Genomic DNA, 23,521 nt, shown 5'->3' with positions numbered 1-23,521 from the left:
AGGAATCTGAAAGTAATAACGTAACCCAAATTTTTGTTGTCATATGACAAGTTCAGAAAATTCAAACCCAAATCCAAATAGAAATACAAAATGACAGATGCAATAGAATAAGAAAAATAGAATAGGGTGACCAGATAACTCTGTTTTATATTACAAAGTTGTTGAGTCAGACTTGTGGTCACTACTTTCAAATTTCCATCAGGTTTTAGAATAACTAGTTTCTTATGTTGATATTTCTATTGAAAATTTTGAGGAATTATATGGTTTCTATAAAAAGGGTTTAAACAGACCTATTTCCCTTTCCCTTGCCTTGATCTTGACTCCTTTACCTTTTCTTCTCTTCTCTTTCCCTCTTCCTCTTCCCCCGCCACCCTCCCCCCCTTATTTTTTTTTCTACTTCCTCATCTCATGAACCTTGAGGAACTGCAAGGCTTGCAAACACAGCTATGGAAAGAAGTGTTTTGACAGTTGCAAGGAGGGGACTGCACCAACCAACTTAAGCAAGAGGCACAGAAAACCATTTCTACCTTGAGTTTTACTGTAGTTAAAGAAGAGAAGTGCATCCTGCCACGCACCCCTCTCTTCCCCAAATCCTGTAAAACTCCAATCATGTTTCCACTTGGGCAGTTACCTGGTCTTCAGGTGCTCCTTGGTACACATAAGCTGAAAAAAGCCTTTAACCTGTACTTGAGTCATGTAAATTATTTGTCCTTTACATTTTTCAATGGAGCTTTTGTATTAAAATTCCCATACTACTCAAGGCAATCTACAGATTCAATGCAATCCCTATCAAATTACCAATGACATTTTTCACAGAACTGGAACAAAAAATTTTTTAATTTGTATGGAAACACAAAAGACCCCAAATAGCCAGAACAATCTTGAGATAGAAGAATGGAGCTGGAGGAAACAGGCTCCCTGACTTCAGACTATACTACAAAGCTACAGCAATCAAGACAGTATGGTACTGGCACAAAAACAGATATATAGATCAATGGAACAGGATAGAAAACCCAGAGATAAACCCATGCACATATGGTCACCTTATCTTTGAAAAAGGAGGCAAGAATATACAATGAAGAAAAGACAGCCTTTTCAGTTAGTGGTGCTGGGAAAACTGGACAGCTACATGTAAAAGAATGAAATTAGAACACTCCCTAACACCATACACATAAATAAACTCAAAATGGATTAAAGACCTAAAAGTAAGGTCAGACACTACAAAACTCTTAGAGGAAAACATAGGCAGAACACTCTATGACATAAATCACTGCAAGATTCTTTTTGACCCACCTCCTACAGAAATGGAAATAAAAACAAAAATAAACAAATGGGACCTAATGAAACTTCAAAGCTTTTGCACAGCAAAGGAAACCACAAACAAGATGAAAAGACAACCCTCAGAATGGGAGAATATATTTGCAAATGAAGCAACTGACAAAGGATTAATCTCCAAAATATACAAGCAGCTCATGCAGCTCAAACTCAAAAAAACAAACAACCCAATCCAAAAATGGACAGAAGACCTAAATAGACATTTTTCCAAAGAAGATATACACATTGCCAGCAAACACATGAAAGGACGCTCAACATCACTAATCATTAGAGAAATGCAAATCAAAACTACAATGAGGTATCACCTCACACCAGTCAGAATGGCCATCATCAAAAAAATCTACAAACAATAAATGCTGGAGACGGTGTGGAGAAAAGGGAACCCTCTTGCACTGTTGGTGGGAATGTAAATTGATACAGCCCCTATGGAGAACAGTATGGAGGTTCCTTAAAAAACTAAAAATAGAACTACCACATGACCCAGCAATCCCAGTACTGGGCATATACCCTGGGAAAACTATAATTCAAAAAGAGACATGGACCACAATGTTCATTGCAGCTCTGTTTACAATAGCCAGGACATGGAAGCAACCTAAGTGTCCATCGACATATGAATGGATAAAGAAGATGTGGCACATATATACAATGGAATATTACTCAGCCATAAAAAGAAACAAAATTGAGTTATTTGTATTGAGGTGGAATGACCTAGAGTCTGTCCTACAGAGTGAAGTAAGTCAGAAAGAGAAAAACAAATACTATATGCTAACACATATATATGGAATCTAAAATAAATAAATAAATGGTTCTGACGAACCTAGGGGTAGGACAGGAATAAAGATGCAGAAATAGAGAATGGACTTGAGGACACGGGGAGGGGGCAGGGTAAGCTGGGACAAAGTGAGAGAGTAGCATTGACATATATACACTACCAAATGTAAAATAACTAGTGGGAAGCAGCCGCATCACACAGGGAGATCAGCTCAGTGCTTTGTGACCACCTAGAGGGGTGGGATAGGGAGGGTGGGAGGGAGACGCAAGAGGGAGGGGATATGGGGATATATGTATACATATAGTTGATTCACTTTGTTATACAGCAGAAACTAACAACATTGTAAAGCAATTATACTCCAATAAAGATGTTTTAAAAAAATCTTTTCTAAGGGGTGAGGACTGAAACATTTTTTACCCCAATTATAACATTTTACTTTGAAATTTCAAGAGCCATATATTAGTACCTAAAAGGGAAAATCTATTGATTTTTTTCCTTCTGTTTTCCTGATTAGGATAGTTAGTAAAATTGACAGGGTGAGAGAGAGTCATGGACATATACACACTAACAAACGTAGTAAGGTAGATAGCTAGGGGGAAGCAGCCGCAAGGCACAGGGATATTAGCTCGGTGCTTTGTGACAGCCTGGAGGGGTGGGATAGGGAGAGTGGGAGGGAGGGAGACGCAAGAGGGAAGACATATGGGAACATATGTATATGTATAACTGATTCACTTTGTTATAAAGCAGAAACTAACACACAATTGTAAAGCAATTATACCCCAATAAAGATGTTTAAAAAAAAAAAAATAATTAATGTTTTAACTCCCATAGGCAATGTTTTGTCTTTTCCGAGTGTGTATGTATGTGTGTGTGTTTATGTTAATATGAAACTCTTGAGTATATATGATATGTACTTTTCTATTAACAAGAAATCAATGTTGGACACATTCAAATATCATTTAATAGCTGTAACTAATGATCTTTACTATGTATTAAAAATGCATGAAAGTTCAAAAAAAATTCACTTTTCTAAAAATATAAATAATTGAAATATTAAACAGTATTTAAATTATTATCCCAGTTCCACAATTCAGCCCCACTGGATGAGTGAGTATTAACTGAAGAGGAAACTTAATATCAATGTGTGCCCTTTAATCTAATTGGTTATCATTTCACTATCAAGTAACAACTTGGTTTTATTTTACAGCAACAATATAGCATAAATTATCTTAATAAAAATCTTCCTGAAAGATGACAAATTGTAGGTATACAATAAACATTTATAGCATGGATGAATGATATGTTTCTGATACTACACCTTTATTCTCAGAATAATCTTGAGGAAGGGAATGCTGTTGGCTTTGGTGGTGAAGTTGGTAAAGGGCAGTAGCAAATAGTCAAAAGTTTTGTTTTCTACTTTTTGGTGTAGTTATTTGGACTTCTTTCTGAAATACCAATAAACAGTTCACTATTAATATATTCATTTTTTCTTTTATTTTTCAGCTAATATTTAAAGTTCTACTATATATTGAGCACTCTATTGGAAACTCTGGGAAGTAAAATGATGAATAGGATATAGCTTTTAACATAAGGATCTGCCTTAGACTCAGTTCTCCAGAAAGAGACCTTGAGATGGAGATTTCTGTGCAGGGGATTTATTAAAAAGGATGTGCTCACAGAGGAACTGGAAAGGCAGTGGAGGAAACAGAATGGGGAATCAGAGGAAGCCAATAGAGGGGTGATCTCAAATCCCAGTAGAGAGTAGATAGACCCTGATACTGCAGAATACCTCTGGAGTGTAAGTTTATCTCAGAGTTGTCCCCCACAGCCTCCTCACAAGAAAGGGAGCTGGGATTCCAAAATCCAAAGTCTGTCAGGCATCAGTCAAGGGTTGCCCCAAGGTCGGGCTGGAGGGCAGTGATTTCTTAGGCACTTCCTTCTCCCTAAACAAAACCACTCCAGTAGTATTTTTCCCAAAATAGGTACTGCTATTAGTTACTGCATATTAGAAGGAAACTGTTCTTCACCCTGAACAAAAATGGATCTGGATAGAGCACCCAAAATTTCCCTTTTAGGCATGCATAGTCAAGTAGCTGTAAGGAAAATACAGAACTATGGCAAAAAAAGAGTGGTATATGTACCATAAAAGAGTTACAGACAATAGACTGTAGAACATCGATGGACGGAAAGACCAGTTGCAAAGGAATTTCTAGAAAGACATAGTGGACAAGATTATATTTGAGGTGGACTTTGAATATTGAGCCCACCTCAAATATTTTGATACAGATGGGAAGAATTTTATAAACTGAGAGTAGTATTAGTAGTCACATGGAAGAGAAACATTAGAGAGTATGTCTGGATAAAATTAGATTTGGCCAATTTCATTAGAGCACAGAGAATGTATGGAGGATGAATTGGAGGGCAGGCTAAACAATAGTGTGGGAGGACGAAGCAGATCCTTGAAATCCAGGGTCAAAAATGCACATGATAAGTGGCAGGCAATAGGAGGAAGCCATTGAAGGGATGATTAAAGAAGTGGTATGATAATTCCCAGATCTCATTTTGCAATTTCAGTGTATGTCTTTTTCAGGAAACATCTGAGAATTCTTAACAAAAGTAAATCTGATTTTCTTAACTTTTAATTTAGGAAATAAATACTGATTCCATATACTATATTTCTACTGTACCAAAGAGTAGATATCTCTGATATAATTACACAACCAAACAGTATCCCAACTCTAAAAATAATTTTGGGGTTTTAGTCATTGGAAGTTCTCACTTCTCAAATTGGTGAGTGACTTCTGGGTTTCTAATCAAAATTCCAGAAATGAGCCCAACATAAGCAGCCATAGGGCTGCTGGGAAAAGCTACAGAATAGCCATGATCTTTTGGCTCTCAGTCTTTTCACTGGTGGCTGGCATTGCGTAAAGCATAGCTGTTCACTGCTATTGTAATTGACAGGTAGACAGCTTTGACTTTCACAGTGCACACATTGCAGCTTGAGCGTTCCTACCCAATTGGAACCTCACTTGATAATGTCCTGAAAACAAGACAGAGGCAACCATTTCATTCAGACTTTGGTAAGGAAACTAAAGAGGAAGAGTGGTGTTGCCAAGAAATCAATAGCTGTCACTCAATTTATTATGGGGTTGCTCTCACAGAAATAGCAATATAAAGTAAACGCAGGAAAAGCAAAAGACAGTTTATGACCAAAGGGAGCTGAGAAGGCTTCAAATCATTCCATTAAATCAGGGGTAGTCTAGGGCCTTGGCAGAGACACTGACTTGCATGAGGATGAATAATAAAAACAACTTAACTTTATAGATCACTCACTATGTGCCAGGCAGCAATATATACAAGATATATCCTATTTCTTTCTTTTAAGAGCCAAGGAAACTAAGGAGAATTTAAGAGCACAATCTAATAAGTATCAGAGCCAGGATTTGAACCCAGACATTCTCTCCCTCCAGAAACTGTGCTTAGATATTGTTATAGACTAAATGTGTATGTTCCCCCCAAAATTCATATGTTGAAATCCCAATCTCTAATGTGATGGTACTAGGAGATGGAGCCTTTGGTAAGTGATTAGATGGTAAGGGTGAAGCCCTTATGAATGGGATTAGCACCCTTATAAAAGAAATCCAGAAGAGCTTCTTCATCCCCTCTGCCTTGTGAGGACAGAGTGAGAAGATGGCCATCTGTGAAGCATGAAAGCCCCCACCAGACACTGAATCTGCCAGCTCCTTGATTTTATATTTGCCAGCCTCCAGAACTGTGGCAAATATATTTCCATTGTTTATAAGTCACCCAGTCTAAGATATTTTTGTTATATCAGCCTGAACAGACTAAGGTAGAAATTGGTACTGAGAAGTGGGGCATTGTGCTAACAAATACCTAAAAATGTGGAACTGGCTTTGGAACTGGTAATGAGTAAAGGCTGGAAGAATTGTGAGGTTTATACTAGAACACACCTACATTTCAATGAATGGACATTTAAAGGCGACTCTGATGAGAGTTTAGAACGAAAAAAGGAGAGCTGTACAGAACACTTCAATCTTCTTAGAGAATACATAAATAATCCTGAACAAAATGTTAGTAGAAATATGGACGATAAAGGTCATTCTTATGAGGTTTCAGTCAGTAATGAGGAACATATTATTGGAAACTGAAGGAAAGGCAATTCTTGTTATAAAGTGGTAAAGAACTTGGCTGAATTTTATTCATGTTCTATTGGAAGGTAGAATTTAGGAATGAGAATATTGGTTATTGAGCTGAAGTTATGTCTAAAACAAAGAACTGAAGGTGCAGCTTGGCTCCGCCTGACTGCTTATAATCAGCAGTAATGTGAGAAGTGAGAAATGACCTAAAGATGAAATTGTTACGCAAAAAAAGCAGTAGAACTCAAAGATTAGGAAAATTCTCAGCCTATCCATATTGTACAAAAAGAGAAAGCATGGTCAGAAGAGAATAATAAGGGTGCGGCCAAGTGACAGGAGATTAGCATGTATCAGCCTTCTCAACAGAAGCTGGGAGCTATTCTACAAAACAATGGAAGAAAGATCCTGGATGCAATTCAGAGTTCATTAGAGCTGTCACGCCCATCACAGGCCCAGAGTAGAAGGATCTGAGGGGAGAATGGTTTCAAAGGAGGAGTCACCAGTACCTCCAGCACCTTGGTACATGCTTCCTGGCACCACCTCACATCCCGGACTCCGCTCCCCACACTCCAGCCCTATGGTCTTTTGTCGCCCCAGGAAGAGCTCCAGCAGGCCTTGATACACAGCAGGCCACAGTGTCCACCCTGCCAGAGGGTATGGGCAACAAAATTTCAATGGTGTTCACGTGGTGCCATCTCTACTGGCACCAAGAGTACATGTGCTGTGGGGTTTCAAAGGATGGGGCCACACAGAGCCACAGATTTGGGTCTCTAGTCAACAAGGGCCACAAGGCCCATGCAAAGAGCCACTTCCAGGCCATCCTGCTGAGCCTGGAGGGCAGAGCATCAAGTAAAGAGGATTACTCACAAGGCTTAAAATCTCATAGAGTTTGCCTTGTAGCTTGAATCTGCTTAGGATCCCTTATCCCTTTCTTCTTTCTTATTTCTCCCTTTTGCAATGGAGATGTCTATCCCATGCCTGTTCCACCATCATATTTTGGAAGCATATAATTTGTTATTGCTTCACAAGTTCACAGCTGGAGAGCAATTTGGCCCAGGATGAATCATATCATCCATATCTGATTTAGATACTTAGATGAGACTTTTAATTTTAGACTTCAGAGTTAATGCTGGAATGAGTTAAGAGTTTAGGACTGTTGGAACGTAATCAGTATATTTTGCACGTGAGAAGGACCTGAACTGTGGGGGTCAGGTAGAATGCTAGGGACTAAATGTTTGTATCACTCCAAAATCCATATGTTGAAATCCTAAACCCCACTGTGATGGTATTAGGAGGTGGGGCGTTTGATAGGTGATTAGGTCACAAGAGTGAATCGTATTAGTGCCCTTATATTAGAGCCTGGAGACCTCCCATGCCCCTTCTGGCATGTGAGGACACAGAAAAAAGATGGCCATATATGAACCAGGATGCAGTCTCTCACCAGACACTAAATCTCTTAGTGCCCTGATCTTGGACTTCCCAGCCTCCAGAACTGTGAGAAGTAACTTTTTGTTGTTTATAAGCTACCCAGTCTAAGATAGTTTTGTTACAGCAGCTGTAACAGACTAATACAGATATAATATTCAATGTTATCTCCTGAGGGCACTTGAGAAGTCTTTCTCTTTTTATCTGTAGCTGTATGCTTCTGGTATGGCAAAAAGAAACTCTCTGTAAATATTAATTAGTGTCTCTTGCTTCAGAAAACTGACATTGCCATATTGGACAAATAATTTTTTACTCTGAACACAAGTAGCATGCATTACACTGTGCCCACACCAATGAAAGAAACTGTGGAGTCCTTGCAATGCCGTAGCTCCTATACATCTCTCAGGCAGCTTTCAGTGGTACGGACTGTGTCCAGTAGAGAAAACATAGGGAAACTGCATGGAAAGTACCAAAGTGCTCTCTGGTCTTTTCAAGGAAAACTGATTTTGAAGGGCAGCATTACTAAGTCAAAGGCTTTGGAAAATGTGAGGGACAGTAAGTGTAAACAATTTGGCATATAATGACTAGGGAAAGGGAGGAGGGCACCAGTGATTAAGTAATGGAGTGATGTCAGCAGACTCCTGGCAGAGCAGAGATTATTTGCACTCAGCCACTGAGAGGTCCTGAACAAACTTGGAGACTGAGAGTCGATTATGGAACAAGAGTCAGTTTTTCAGAGAGATCACGGAAAAGGAAAAGGGAAAATACTTTCATAATAGAAGTAGCAAAGACTTAAGAGGAGAAAGAGGCCCAGTCTACAGAGAAGTCAAAATCTCATAATGACTCCCTATTTCTCTTAGAGTAAAGGCCAGAGTCCTTATTATAACCTACAGAGCCCTAAATATTATTGCTGATTCTTTTTCTCTCTGATCTGACCTCCTACTGCCCTCCACCTTGCTCATTCTGTTCTAGCCACACTGGCTTTGCTGTTCCTCACACACACACACTAAGCATGCTCCTGCCTGATGACCTTACACTGGCTTTTCCTGTATCTGGGAAAAGATTTTTAAAAAAACAAAATGGGGGGTTCCCCCAGTTATATCCATGGTGTTACCTCCCCTGTCTTTGATTAAATTATATTTTCTCCATGAAACCTACCTTTACAATCTTATTTAAAGCTCCAACTGTCCTCATCACATGCCCCAGTTCTTCACACTCACAAAAATTTTTGGAACAGTTAATAGTGATTCTACTTCTCCTCTATTTAGGAGCATGGAAGAACTGGACTTCACACTTGTAAGTTAACCTTGCCCATCTGATTTACTTTGGCTAATGAAATATGAGCATAAATGACATGCTTCACTTCTGGCTGGAAGCCTTTAGGAGCCACAACTTAATTTGCCACTTTCCCTCCCCACAGCAATAGGAACCAGCCACGCTGTAAATGATGAAGTGAGAAATAAAATATGCTTTGTTAAAGACATTAAGATTTGGTGCAGTTATATCAGCAAAACCTATCCTCTTTTGAAAGATATATTCAGTATATATTTTTCTTTTTCACCACTTTCTAACATACCATATATAATTTACAGTAAGTAAAGTAGTAAATAAGTAGGTAAATAGAAACTCATAAGCTTTAACCCTCTGCCAGAATATAAATTCTAGGATAAGAAAGGAATTTTTTCTGTTTTATATCACACTGTGTCCCAAACACTTAGAATACCGTGTGCCTGGTATATAGCAGGCACTCAATGATTGTCTGGGGGAATGACTCTGTTAATCAGTGGTGCAGTTTTCAAAGATCATTAGGATGCATAGGTTATGGAATTACTAGGAACAACAAGGATAAATTAGAGTTATTTTAATGAGATGACAGCTCTGGAATTCATTAAAGAAAGGATATATTTCAATGAAGAGGAGTTAGTTAGCTTCCATACTTTCAACAACAGGCTATGGTAGCTATACATGGCATACATGGGTAATCCAGGGTCAGCAGCCCTTTCAGAAATGTGGAGCTAGGATTATGCAGACATGTAGAAGACCCCTTGAATCAAATGTTTATACTTGTACTAAAATTACTAATTTATGGAGTTTATCACATTCAATTTAAAAGACAGACTGAGATATGCCAATTTTATGTAACCAAAAAACATTTTAATGTAGTACACTCTTGTATAGTATACAATGCTCTCCCCAAAAGTCTGGCCTGAGATAGGTTGAAGGAAATTTAAATTTCAATACTTATGTTCATTTTTTGTATTACTAAGAGTGAAATCCTAGGGTTGATGACCTTTTGTTTAGCATACAGCATAACTATTTTCTTTCTTATGCAAAGGTAGGCCCACAAAATATCCTAGGGTAGAGGGTGAGAGATAGATCACTTTAAGAATCAAATAGTCGGCTTCAGAATCTGTTCTTGTCAAGCTGAGGTCTCAGGGTTTGGGAAGCCTTGGAACAGACACAAGAGAAGAGAGGAGGTGGCTGAAATACAGTTTAAGGGAGAAAAAGGGCCACTGAGATGTATTAGTACCAGAAATTGTCAGAGAACTTAGAGAACAATTATTTCTTACTTTTAATTGTAAGTGAATTCCTATTTCATGCTATTCTCTATTCTCCATTACCACAAAGGCTATTCCATTTAACAGTGGTGCTGCTTTGAGGTAAGGAGGAGGCTGATGAAGTGATGAAAGTGAAATGTGAACTAGCATGAGTGGAAAGAGGGTCAGTAGTGGTAGAAGAACATGCAGGAACCAAGTCTTTTGGGTGAACAGAAATTCCATGTCATAGAGAACTTAAAGCCCATGAGAGTGTATAAAATCTTGAAGAAGACTGTGAACTTCCAAATTCAGGGTAAAAAAATATAAGGTAAAGGGTTATTGCTTAAACTGAAACTCAGTAATTGAAATAGAATTCACTTACTGACCTATTTTTAAAATTAGAGAAAGATAGTTTCATACTGATAGAAAAATTGTGACATAAACCCAGAGTGTGATGGACCTTACATGAATAAAGGCTCAAACTCAGGTGTCAATAAAATAAAAATTGTGAGCCCTCTTTTTCCCTTCCATTCAAATTTACCTCAGTGGAAGTACACACATTATTAATAAATTTCAAATGTTACAGGTTGGTTTCTCTGGGAAGCAGATCCTGAAACAGAGATTGCTGTGTGAGAGGTTTATAAGGAAGTGCGCCCATGATCAATAACTGTGCGAGGGAATGAAGGATGCAGGAGTGGTCAGAGGGGAAAAGGAGGGTACAATGCAATCCCGACCAAGGCTACAGCCAAGCCCATGGAGAAATCTGGGATGACTCTTCAGAGTTGTCCTGCATTACAATAAGGAGCCTTGGCATTTCTACCCTGGTAATGACTAGACATTATGTGTAGGCCCTGTGATCTCTAGTGAAGCAAGACTTTTTAGCCAAGGGCAATTTCCAGAAAAGACTGAGAGCCTACAGCTGCCAGCAGGCAGCCCACCCACTGAGAAACTGGGAAGGGGTGGGAAATCCTTCAATTTTAATCAGGATTCTGGGCAATGTATAACAGTATTCATTATAGTACCATCCTAAACATCATATCTATACATTTTCTAGTATCATATGAGATAATACAACATAATTAACAAAATATAAATTGGCAAAATCATAAATAGATTCGTAATACTTATTGTTCTACTATTTTCAAGAACTCTCTATTTTTTAAAAATATTTCTTTCTTTGGCTGCGCTGGGTCTCAGTTGCAGGATCTTCAGTTGCAGCATGAGGGATCTAGTTCCCTGACCAGGGATTGAACCCAGGCCCCCTGCATTGGGAGCATGGAGTCTTAACTACTGGACCACCAGGGAAGTCCCTACAGCTCTCTATTTTAGTATATGAAGCTCTTACTTTTTTAAACAACTATTTAGTATTACCTAGTATTGATATACCATAAATTTAGTTAACTCCAACTGTTTTGGTTTGTGCCCATGTGGGGTTTTTTATTTAGCATGCACTCCTAGAAGTGGCATTTCTGTATCAAAGATATGGACGTTTTAAATAGCAGTAGGTGATGTTAACTAACCCCCACTGAAAGATGACAGACAAATTCACACACTCTCAAAAAGTACATGAGAATGTGTATTTTCCCACAGCTTTGCCAATTTTGGATGGTGGCATTCTTTTTCATTTTTGTCAATGTAATGGCAAATAAAAAATAGTGTGTTACTGATGTCTTAATGTGAAGTACCCCAATTCATTGTGTAACTGAACTTAATTTCATATTACTGTACAATGCTCTTTGGCATTCCTCCAAATCGCTTGTTCATATCATTTTCCTATCTGTATTTTGATTTGTTCAACCATTTTTTTTCTTGACACGCAGGCTTTATTTAAAACTGTTAACTAAATTTTTTATTTTCTTCTACTCAATATTTATATTTTAATTTCTGTTTATAGAATTGTAGGCCATGAGAAATTTTTTAAACCAACAACAATAAACTAAATACTCCAATACAAAAATAAATAAAAACCAAAATATTTTTTATTTTTACCAAATCTTGGAATGCATCCCCTAATAGAGTTTTATAGCATTACAGAGTCCAAGAAATCATGTTAGGTATTTCAAATACAGGGAATTTAATATGCGAAGTTGTTTATAAACATGTTGACTTGGGTTTAAATTTTCATTTCATGGTGAAAAAGGCAGAAAATAATCAATGTGAGGCCCCTCCCTTGACTCCTCAATATTGTTTTATCAGGCACATTTCAGGCTAATCCCCAGAAATACCATTCAATAAATTATTTATCTTTGGTTTCCTCTCAATCCCCCTTTTGTATTCTCCACCCCACTTATAGTATCAAAATATTTTCTTTCCCTCAAACAAAAGGCCTCTAGTAGTTTCTTTCTGCCTTGAAGGCTTCCAGTCACAGAAGGAACCAATCAAAAACCCATTTGTTTTGTAAAGCTATTGGTAAAATAATGAATCAGCTCTTTCCAACATAGTAATCATTTGAAGAACCACAGTAAAAAGAAATTACTTAAATCCCCAACTTCTTGTGGAGGAAAGTAAGAAACTCTGTGCTTGGGGTAGGGCGAGAGGACAAGGCAAACAGCAAGTATATATGTTTGTGAGAGCAGTGCTTCAAATCATTCCATGCACAGGTGTTATCTGCCTCTCCCACAAATACATAAAATTTAGGAAATCAGCCCACAAACTGTACCCCTTTCTTTTTCCCTTGCAAATTGGAACACTTAGAGGAAAGCAGGATGTCTAGAGTTATGAGAAATAATGTTTTCTCAAAAGACGGTAGAATAATTTCAGCAGAAGAAAGCCACATGAGTGCACTTGATGTCAAACACTGGAGTTAAAGGTTGAAGCCAAAGTCTTAGATTCAATTGTCAGCCCTTTGTGCCAGTTCACAAAAAGGATTCAACAGTTTTAAGGCACAGTCTCCACACCGATAAAATGTGAAGATGTGCAAGACAAGCAGCAAGATCCCTCTCAGATTGTAAATTCCTGTGGTCTATGATCCTGGCTTTTTTGGTCCCTAAGTAGTACAGCTACTCTACTCAGAACCAGACAACACTTCTCCCACTGCTTTAAAGGAATTCAAGAGCTATCAGCTTAATGGGAAATGTTCTGATCAATAAATCTAGAACTTTGGAGAGCATAAATTCACCTGGTGATCTTACAAAAAGACAAAGCCTTGGACCCCTCTTCAGTATTCTGACACAGTAGATTTCAGTGTGTCCCCAATGCCTGCAATTTTAAAAAGCTTATCAAGTGATACTGACTCCTATGGAAATTTCAGAACCACTAGTTTAGGTCTTGGCATTTATATGCACATTGGTCTAATTTCCACTTCAAGGGGTTACATAGAGTTAAGTGATTTTTTCCCTCTATAATTTTGCTTCCACATATTCTTCCTCTCACAGGAGAAACCTGTTTGTTAGGTAAACTTTGTACTCCTGGAAAATTATTCTTTTCAAGGTGATAGACCTTTTGCAAATTGTTAGCTGCTCTGGATATAATTTTGTGGTTTTTAAAACTCAGGGTGTGAAGTACAGTTTGCAAATGTCTCTGAGAAGGGTTGCTTCAAAAGTTGAGAAGTGCTATATGGGAGGCTCTGAGCAGAATAAGCACAGAGGGGGAGCCGTCCACAGTATGCATTATGCCAGAATAATGACAATGATTAGCATTTATATCATGGGTTTTAAAATACTGGAATTTTAAGATCTACCACGCTTCGCTGATAAAATGTAAGATGCATTTTTGATGCTAATATCGAACACATTCATGCTTCTACATCTCTCATTTTCCCTCCATTTACAAAGAAAGGAGCATCCCTCTTCCAGAATAAACCTAAGAAACTCATCTCTGAATTCAATCCTATCTAATCCTGAATCTTAGGACCTTGTCCCACTCTGTCATCCCAGGTATTCTAGTACCCCCTGCCCCGAATCTCTCCCTCCTTTATTATCATTTCTTTCTATTTGCAAATATGTACTGCTCTTCTCATCCTTTGGAAGAAAAAATGTGAAAGTCTTACCTGTGTTTGATGCTTCCCCTAATGCCTTCCTATTCTTCTTCGTTTTATGGTCAAACATTTCAGAGGAAAGTCCACAAATTTTTTTCATCACTTATTTCCTCCATAACATGCTTCTTATTTATGTTTTTTTCTCATTACACAAAATGCTCTCACGTGCTCTTTCTCACTCTCGCTCTCTCTCTCCCCCCCTTTTGCTGTCTTTCTTGATATATACATATGTGTGTGTATATATATATATATATATATACATATTTTATGTATATATAACATATATGCACATATGTACACACATATACATATGTATATAGAGAGATATTAATATATCTAATGAGCTAAATCTAATGTCCTTGTCTCATTCTTCACACACCTTGCATTTCTGCTAAATGTCTCATTTTCCACCTACTTACTCTGATCAATGAGAATATGTGAAGGTATGCTACAGTAAATAACCTAAGATGTGTGAAGTTGCAGCTAATTACAAAACTTGAATGACTTAAAATAGCAGATTTATTTCTCTCTCATGAAATAAGACCATCATGGGTTAGTTGGGAAATGGGAGAGGAAGGCTCTCTCATCTCACTCAGGTAATCAAGATGGAGGAGGAGCCACCATCTTGAACATTGTCATTTCCCAAATTAGATGGAAAAAAGAACTCCAAAATGTCTCACACGAGTTAACTGCTCCAACCTAGAAGTGACATATGTCAAGTCCACTCACACATCATTGGCCAATATTACATGTCCCACCAACCCATGTATAATCCAAAACATGAAGTCTCCCATGTGCTCAGAAAGTAGAGAGCCAGAAATATCTGGTGAGAAGTATCGTTAATCCCATCCTTTTAAAAAATATATTCTCCTTTTTGGCTTCTTTAGTACTTAATTCTCATAATATTCCACTTCATGTATATTTCACTCTTCTTTTTTCTCACACAACCCCCAAATACTGTGATAACCCTAGAGTCTACTCTCTCTGCACTACCACTCCTATAGACCTCACTGACCTTCATGTATTTAATTATCTCTTCTGGGTTGATGACTCGTTAATCTATATTTTCAGATCTTCCTTCTACTACTTCTATAGCTCAATAGCTATAGGGACATGTGAGGTCAGCACTGGAAAATTATTTCACCTTACGATGAAGTCACATTATAAAAAGTGCTCTATAGAGGGTTATAAGATCCATGAACAAAGGCTTAAGAATGAGGGCTCTTCAGTGGTAACATAACAGGAAATATTGGTCTGGAATACATGGAAATGGGTGGCTACACTCTTCAGGTTTTCAAATAATAGCTTATGTAGAATCAAGGAAGATTTTGACTTAAATCCAGCAAATATATTTCAGCATATAATACATGTCAGACCTTGTGCTATGAATATCCACATTTATTATCTTGTTTAATCTTCACAGCAATAAAAAATCTAATGCTTTGTATTAAGAATACAGAGGTTTAACATTAAAAGAATATACGATAAATCTTAGGGAAAAAAAGCAGAAATACTTTAGAATCATCTACCACAGCCAAGTGTTTGATAATTACTGTAAAGACAGAACGGTTTGAAAACCAAGATCTCTGATTGTAGACATTCCCATGGCTGGCAGCTTTCTTTGGTCTAAATCAATGTTTCTCATGCTCTAGCAGTAAAACTGCTATTCAGGGTTGTAAACACAAAACCATGAATAATTTACTCTATGGATTATTTAAGGAATTTTCAAACTTAGTTTTTACTACATGTGATTTTTTTCACCTCATCCTACAAGTTAACATGCCAATCCATCATACGCATATGTTATACTTCCTATAATTAAGATAACTAGGATCCGCACTTCAATACAGTGATATTGATTCATAAACTTTTTCCATACTTCCATACAAAATTATACCACTTGATATCAGTTGCAATATAATTCAAAAATTCCATTACCTCCTCAAATATTTTTGTACTCTCACCATCAGCCGCAGATAAGAATCCTATAAAACACAAAAACATTTTAAAAGATACAAAGTGACAGCTACTGTATCATAAACAAGAGGAGTCCATCTGTATAAAGGATCAAATATAACCTTCTGTCTGACACATTCCCACAACTCAGCCCTTCTGCAAATGCAGGCACATATTACTGGTTTTGATCTGAGCAATTAGTGTCATGAACCTAGAGGCTTTACTCTTTTCTTGTGCTTCCAATCTATTATACCACCCTTTGCACAATTAGTCCATCTGAGTGCTATTTTGCTCCCTGTACTTCCAGACCTATTATAACAGTTCCAATATGAGGTTTAGAGGTGGTTCAAGGAGTCATGGACTCTATCATATTTTTAGATTTATTTTCTTATTGAGGTAACACTGGTTTACAATAGTCTACGAGTTTCACGTGGACAACGTTATACTTATACTTCTATATACCCTATAGCGTGCTTACGACCAAAAATTTACTTTCCATCCATCACTACACAATTGATCCTCTTTACCAATTTTGCCATCCTACTACCCCTCCCCTTCTGGTAACCACTACTCAGTATCTAAGTGTTTGTTTTTGTTTGGTTTGTTCATTTATTTTGTGTGCTTGTTATATTCTACATGTGAGTGAAATAATACAATATACATTCTATAATTTTAAATAAAGAGTAGTTCTGGTTCTTAATTGATCATTATGGCAGCTATAGACGAGGAGTCTGAACCCAAGGGTGTGTTCCCATTTGGAAACTGGCCTTTGACAATGTAACTGGATCCCACCAGAAAACTCTGCAAAAATGTAGCCTTTCCATTTTCAGTTGTGAATGGATACAATTTTCAATGAAATATTTACATGAATGAAACTATAGTCCAGAAAGAATATGTTCTTCACATGTTATGAGTCTACAGAAATGGTTGCCTAAAGAACATGGGGATTTTGCAGCTTGAATCATCAATCATGTTGCTTTCTACTTTCCTCTCATACTGTACTATGCTTACCTCACCCTCACTAATCCTCTTTTATTTCTATTAACTTCTCTTCTATGGTTTTCCCCCATCCTGACCATATTTTGATATCTCCTAGGTCTCAATTTTTGGCTACTTCTCATAACTTCTGTTCTCAACTTTCTCCTCTGGCATAACACTTCTATGGTTGAGTCCACTAGTAATGACATCCCTGTTTAAAAGTTTTACTACATAATGGCTTTCATAGTACCCCTAAAGGTGGCTCCTCTTAGCACAGTTCAGCCATCTGGGTGAAGAGTAAGGGCAATTATAGTCCTCATTAATCTTCCTTCACTCTACCTTTTACGTCATGGTTGTATCATGCCATTAGATGCAGTTTTCTGGCATTTTATACTAATAAAGTTGTGTTTTTGGTATTATGTCATTAAAAAGCATAAGTAACAGTATTCCACCAGATGTAATATTGTAAATTGTTTCCTTATGTTATAAAGACAGTGTTTAAAATATATAAGAATATAAGAATCAGAATTAAATAAATTTGGATGGATTTAAATTCCAGTTCCACTGCTTATTAAGTCTGTGCTTTAATTTCCTCAACTGTAAATGGAGAATACTAAAACATACCTCATGTGATTATTGTAAGGACCCATTAAAATTACTTGTAAAGCAATGAGTGTACTGCCTGGCATGTAGTGTTTACAAAATTAGAGGACAAAGTAGCTCTGGTGAACTATCAAAATCAGTTAAAGAAATCGTTTCACTGCCTAGGGGCAAGTGACTCTCTTTGTCACCTAAACCTGTAAATCACTTATTATTACTAGAATGTGGCTGAAGATTCATTCGTTTAACAGGGGTGAAGCAAAGGAAATCAGAGGAAAGGAAAAGTGGTAAACTTAATCCTTGCCATCTATTCAAACTGTACTATAGTACAGTGAATCATTATAACAAAAGTCATTTTTTTATCTCCTCTTTGTGGCCTTAGCAAATGTAGTTTATTATTGTTTGAGGTCTATACTATGGATCCAAGGTATGAATGGTGGAAAAGATATACTGTTATATCTTGGTTCCACTGTATTCTCAAGAAGATAACTGGAATACTGACTTCAATTTGGTCTGACTCACTGCCCAATGAGTTTTATACGGGTGGAATTTTTAAAAATAATATATAAATGTATAATCACACAAATAAAATTTCATATCTTTTATACATAATAAACCCACTTTAATACTGTAAGGTAAATTAAGATTTCTTGATTTACCTAGAGAAATAAAGAGCAGTATTTGTGAGGGCAAAGAAGGATCAGGGTGCTGGCTAGAATAAGAATTAGAGATCTGGATTTCAGAGTCAGGAATGAACGTTTAGTTAATTCTAATTTTATGTCATATTTACTTTTAAAATCTAGGAAAAGGAAAGAGCAGTAAAACACATTTCTAGAAATTAAATGATAAAATAAAACTTCAGAGTGAAGACTGAGCACATGCTATTGAATTTATTGACTTAATCCATTATATACCTGTAATTCCCACTTTTTAATGTGTCTTCTGTGGCATCATGAGAAATTCTAGAAGAATAATAAAGGCATCAAGAAGTTAAGCAAAGCTATCACTAACTTACAGTCTCCTTGCCCATATATCCTTTCATTTTGTTCTGTTTTCTTGTAATGTGGATGACATCCCAGTTTAGTTCAGCCACAAGTGCTTACCTTTTCCTCTCACTCTGGAATTTGCTACCTCTGACTCCCTCCTACCCCGGGATCCTCCTCCTTAGCACTCACCAGCAGTCCCCTGCCTGCCCTTGCCATTCTCAATTCTATTTGAGGGTTTTTGGCTAATGGGTAAAGGTGTGGACAGGTAAGAGTGTTTTAAACTAAAGACAGAAGTGAATGATACTACAGCTGTGCTACTTCTGGAGCTATCCTTCTTATCCTCAACTGAAGGTATCCACCATTAGGGATATGTGGTTTAAAAAATAAGTTGGGAGGAAGAGTCAAAGAAAGAAGAAAATAGCTGTGAGGAAGAAAGGAAAGCTGCCTTGTTAACACTCTCACTTTAGTCTATCTTTCTTATATTGTGATTTCTCTCTTCTCTGTCCTGGTTTTTCCTCCTCAGACAGCCCTATTCTAGAATTCCTTTCCGCTCATTCATGAAGCCCACCTTTATCCCCTTGCCCCTGCCTTGATAGAAGACAATCCCAGGGCCATCCCCTAACACAGGTTTTTATTTTTTATTTAATCAGCCATGAATAATAAGGTTGATAAAATTCAAACTGATTAAAAAATACTCTTAGGGACTGCATATATAATATGAATTTCCTTGCTATGTTATATGAATACACGAAGACAATAAAGTTTTTCTTTTGGTCGGCAAGATGGCAGGGTAGAAGGATGTGAGCTCACCCCTTCTTACAAAAACACCAAAATCACAACTAAGTGCTGAACAACCATCGACAAAAAAAAAAAAAAAAAAAAGTTGGAACCTACCAAAAAAGACACCCTACATACAAAGACAAAGAAGAAAGCCACAACGAGACAGTAGGAGGGGTGCAAACATGATAAAATCAAATCCCATACCTGCTAGGTTGGCAACACACAAACTGGAAGATAACTGTACTGTGGAAGTTCTCCCACAGGAGTTAAAGTCCTGAGTCCCACATCAGGCTTCCCAGCCTGGGGGTCTGGCAATAGGAGGAGGAGCCCCCAGAGAATCTGGCTTTGAAGGCCAGCAGGGTTTGATCACAGGAATTCAACAAGGCTGGGGGAAACAGAGACTCCACTCTTGGAAGGCGCGCACGGGTTCTGTGTGCACCAGGACCCAGGGAAAAAGGCAGTGACCTCATAGGAGACTGGGCCAGACCTTCCTGCTGGTATTGGAGGGTCTCCTTCGGAGGCGGGGGTGGTTGTGACTCACTGCAGGGACAAAGACACTGTAGCGGCAATTCGGGCAAGTACTCATCAGCGTGAGCACTCCTGGAGGCCGCCATTTCCTCCTCAAGACCTAGCCCCACCCAACAGCCTGTAGGCTCCAGTGCTAGGACGCCTCAGGCCAAACAACAAACAAGGCAAGAACACAGTCCCACCCATCAGCAGACAGGCTGCTTAAAATCTTCCTGAGCATGGACCTGCCCACCAGAGGAACAAGAAAGACCCAGCTCTACCCACCAGTGGGCAGGAACCAGACTCTCCCACCAGGAAGCCTCTTAGATAGCCTCATCTACCATGAAGACAACTGAGCTCTCTAAAATAATTATAGAGCACTATAAAAATGCATGGCATTGTTATTACTATGACAATCTTTTTGCTTTCAAGTATAGGTAGGGCTCAAAAATAACAGATGTCTATATTCAGCTAAGCACCTTCCCATAGCTATACATGGCAGGATACTGAAAGTTCTAGAGGCAATTCTTAATATTTATAAAACTGTAACAAATGGGAAAAAATCTGTATTAATCTCTTTAGGCTAAAAATTGCCCAAGTTATTTTTACAGGGTGTTTTTAACCAAGAGCCAGTATGAAAATTCACAAATTCCGAATATTATAAAATCTAGAATTTCATAGCATATCCCAAACACAGTTATGAACTTTGTCCATTTATCAGTAAAGCTACAGTAGAGTTAGTGATTAATTAAATCTTTTAGTCATTTAACACATTTTCATGAAGCACTTTTTCTGCATAGTGTGCCACACTAATTCCTATGTGAGATACACAAATACATAAACAACAGTCCTTATACTCTGGAACTTTATACTCTTGTTAGGAGAGATAATATATAATCAAATAAACTCAAAGATAAATGTCAAATAAATAAATCGGATAATATATACTACAGGAATTTAGAGTAGGAATAAATTCCTAGCATTTTAGAGGAAATGATCAGAGAAGTCTATATGGAACTGATGTCATTTGAGCTGGACATTGAAATAAGATTCTATTTGGAAGAAAAGTAAAAGGTAATAATAATAACAGCAATTTAAAAAATAGTAAGAAAGACAATCATGGGTGGGAATGTGAACTGGTACAGCCACTATGGAGAACAGTATGGAGGTTCCTTAAAAAACTACAAATAGAACTACCATATGACCCAGCAATCCCACTACTGGGCATATACCCTGAGAAAACCATAATTCAAAAAGAGTCATGTACCAAAATGTTCATTGCAGCTCTGTTTACAATAGCCTGGAGATGGAAACAACCTAAGTGCCCATCATTGGATGAATGGATAAAGAAGATGTGGCACATATATACAATGGAATATTACTTAGCCATAAAAAGAAACGAAATTGAGCTATTTGTAATGAGGTGGGTAGACCTAGAGTCTGTCATACAGAGTGAAGTAAGTCAGAAAGAGAAAGACAAATACCGTATGCTAACACATATATATGGAATTTAAGAAAAAAAAATGTCATGAAGAACCTAGGGGTAAGACAGGAATAAAGACACAGACCTACTGGAGAACGGACTTGAGGATATGGGGAGGGGGAAGGGTGAGCTGTGACAAAGCGAGAGAGTGGCATGGACATATATACACTACCAAACATAAGGTAGATAGCTAGTGGGAAGCAGCGGCATAGCAGAGGGAGATCAGCTCGGTGCTTTGTGACCGCCTGGAGGGGTGGGATAGGGAGGGTGGGAGGGAGGGAGACGCAAGAGGGAAGAGATATGGGAACATATGTATATGTATAACTGATTCACTTTGTTATAAAGCAGAAACTAACACACCATTGTAAAGCAATTATACCCCAATAAAGATGTTAAAAAAAATACAGGGAAAAAAAAAAAGACAATCATGATGGTTTTCATTTCTGGAGCACAATCTATATTCAAGTATTAGTTAACCCTTTATCTGTCTTGTTTCATTTAATCTTCAAAACAACCCAGTGAGATGGGTATTATCTTTATATTTTGTTGAGAGATGAGAAAATTAGGACTTAGGGAAGTAAAGTAATTGGTAAAGACTACAGAGAAAATAAATGGGAAGACTGTAATTTGAGAATAGGCTATTGTCACCTGACTTCTCCAGCTGTGCAGGATGCTGCCAGAGGCCCTTTTCTCTCTTGCCACATCCAGAGTACTGAATTGTGAACTGCATGACTGGAGGGGGATTAGGGGAGGAGGGAGAATGGCAGATGAGACTCTCAAAGGGCATTAAAAGGATGTGAATCCTACTAAATGCATCTTAGAGTCCATGAAGAAGCCTGTCCAAGAGCCACTGGGGATGCCTCACCCACACATTCCCCACAACTGGCTTATGGGCCCTAGGTGCTCCGTGTGCCTTGCTCACACACACATCCACTCTGTGGCTGCCTAGCTCTGTGTGCTCCCAATGGCAGCAGTAAGAGAGCACTTTGGCAGATGGCTAACTAACATACACAAAAAGCCTGGTAGAATCTGTGGGCCAGGGAGAGACCACAAACTTGAGCATTAGCACCACATTTGGGAAAACAAGAGAGAAGCTGTCAGCACTTGGCCTGGTAGGCTGCATGATCCAGAGAAGGCACAGAGCTTAAGAATTCTGCCACAAGAAGGAGCAAAAAGCATGGAGTAGGCATATCCATAGAAGCATTTAAAAAGCTTCAGAATCCCTAGTAAATCTGATGGAAAGTATTTCTCTCCCAAGGCAGCTAGTAAGACTAGTGGAGGTGGCTGCTATTTCAAATGCAAAGTTAACAATGCAAAACTTCAAGGAATATGAAAAATCAAGGTAACATGACACCACCAAAAGATTACAATAATCTTACAATACCTGATCCAAAAGACATGGAGATAAGTGATTTACCTAATAAAGAATTCAAAATAGCTGTCTTAAGAAAACTCAATGAGCTACAAGGTAACACAGAAAAACAATCCAATGAAATCAGGAAAATAATACAGGAACAAAATGAGAACTTTAACAAAAATATAGAAATCATTTAACAGAATCAAGCAGAAGTTCTGGAGCTGAAGAATACAATGAATGAAATTTAAAAATGCAATAGAGAGCATCAATAGCAGAATGGATCAAGCAGAAAAAAGACTCTGTATTAGAAGATAGGAACTTTGCAATTGTCCAGTCAGAGGAGAACAAAGGGAAAAGAATATGAAAGAGTCAAGAAAGTCTTTATGATCTATGGGATACCATCAAAAGAAATACCTTACAAATTATTTGAGTTCCAGAAGAAGAGAGGGAGAAAGAGTCAGAAAGCTTATTTAAAGAAATAATAGTTGATAGGGGAGTAATCATGATAGAGAGTAGGAGGATGCTGCATCCACTCTCAAACACATCAAAGTTACAAATACATATAGAACAACTCTCGCTGAAATAGGCCTGGGGACTAGCAAGATGGCTCTTCTACAGTAAATGCTATAAAGAAAGATCCACACAGAGTCTGGTCAGAGAGGAGGAGAAGCA

The sequence above is a fragment of the Delphinapterus leucas genome, chromosome X (genome assembly GCF_059928025.1).
Source record: "Delphinapterus leucas isolate spDelLeu-1000000601 "Yukka" chromosome X, BTC_Dleu_Yukka2, whole genome shotgun sequence".
Taxonomy (NCBI): Eukaryota; Metazoa; Chordata; class Mammalia; order Artiodactyla; family Monodontidae; genus Delphinapterus; species Delphinapterus leucas.
This window is presented reverse-complemented; position numbering follows the sequence as displayed.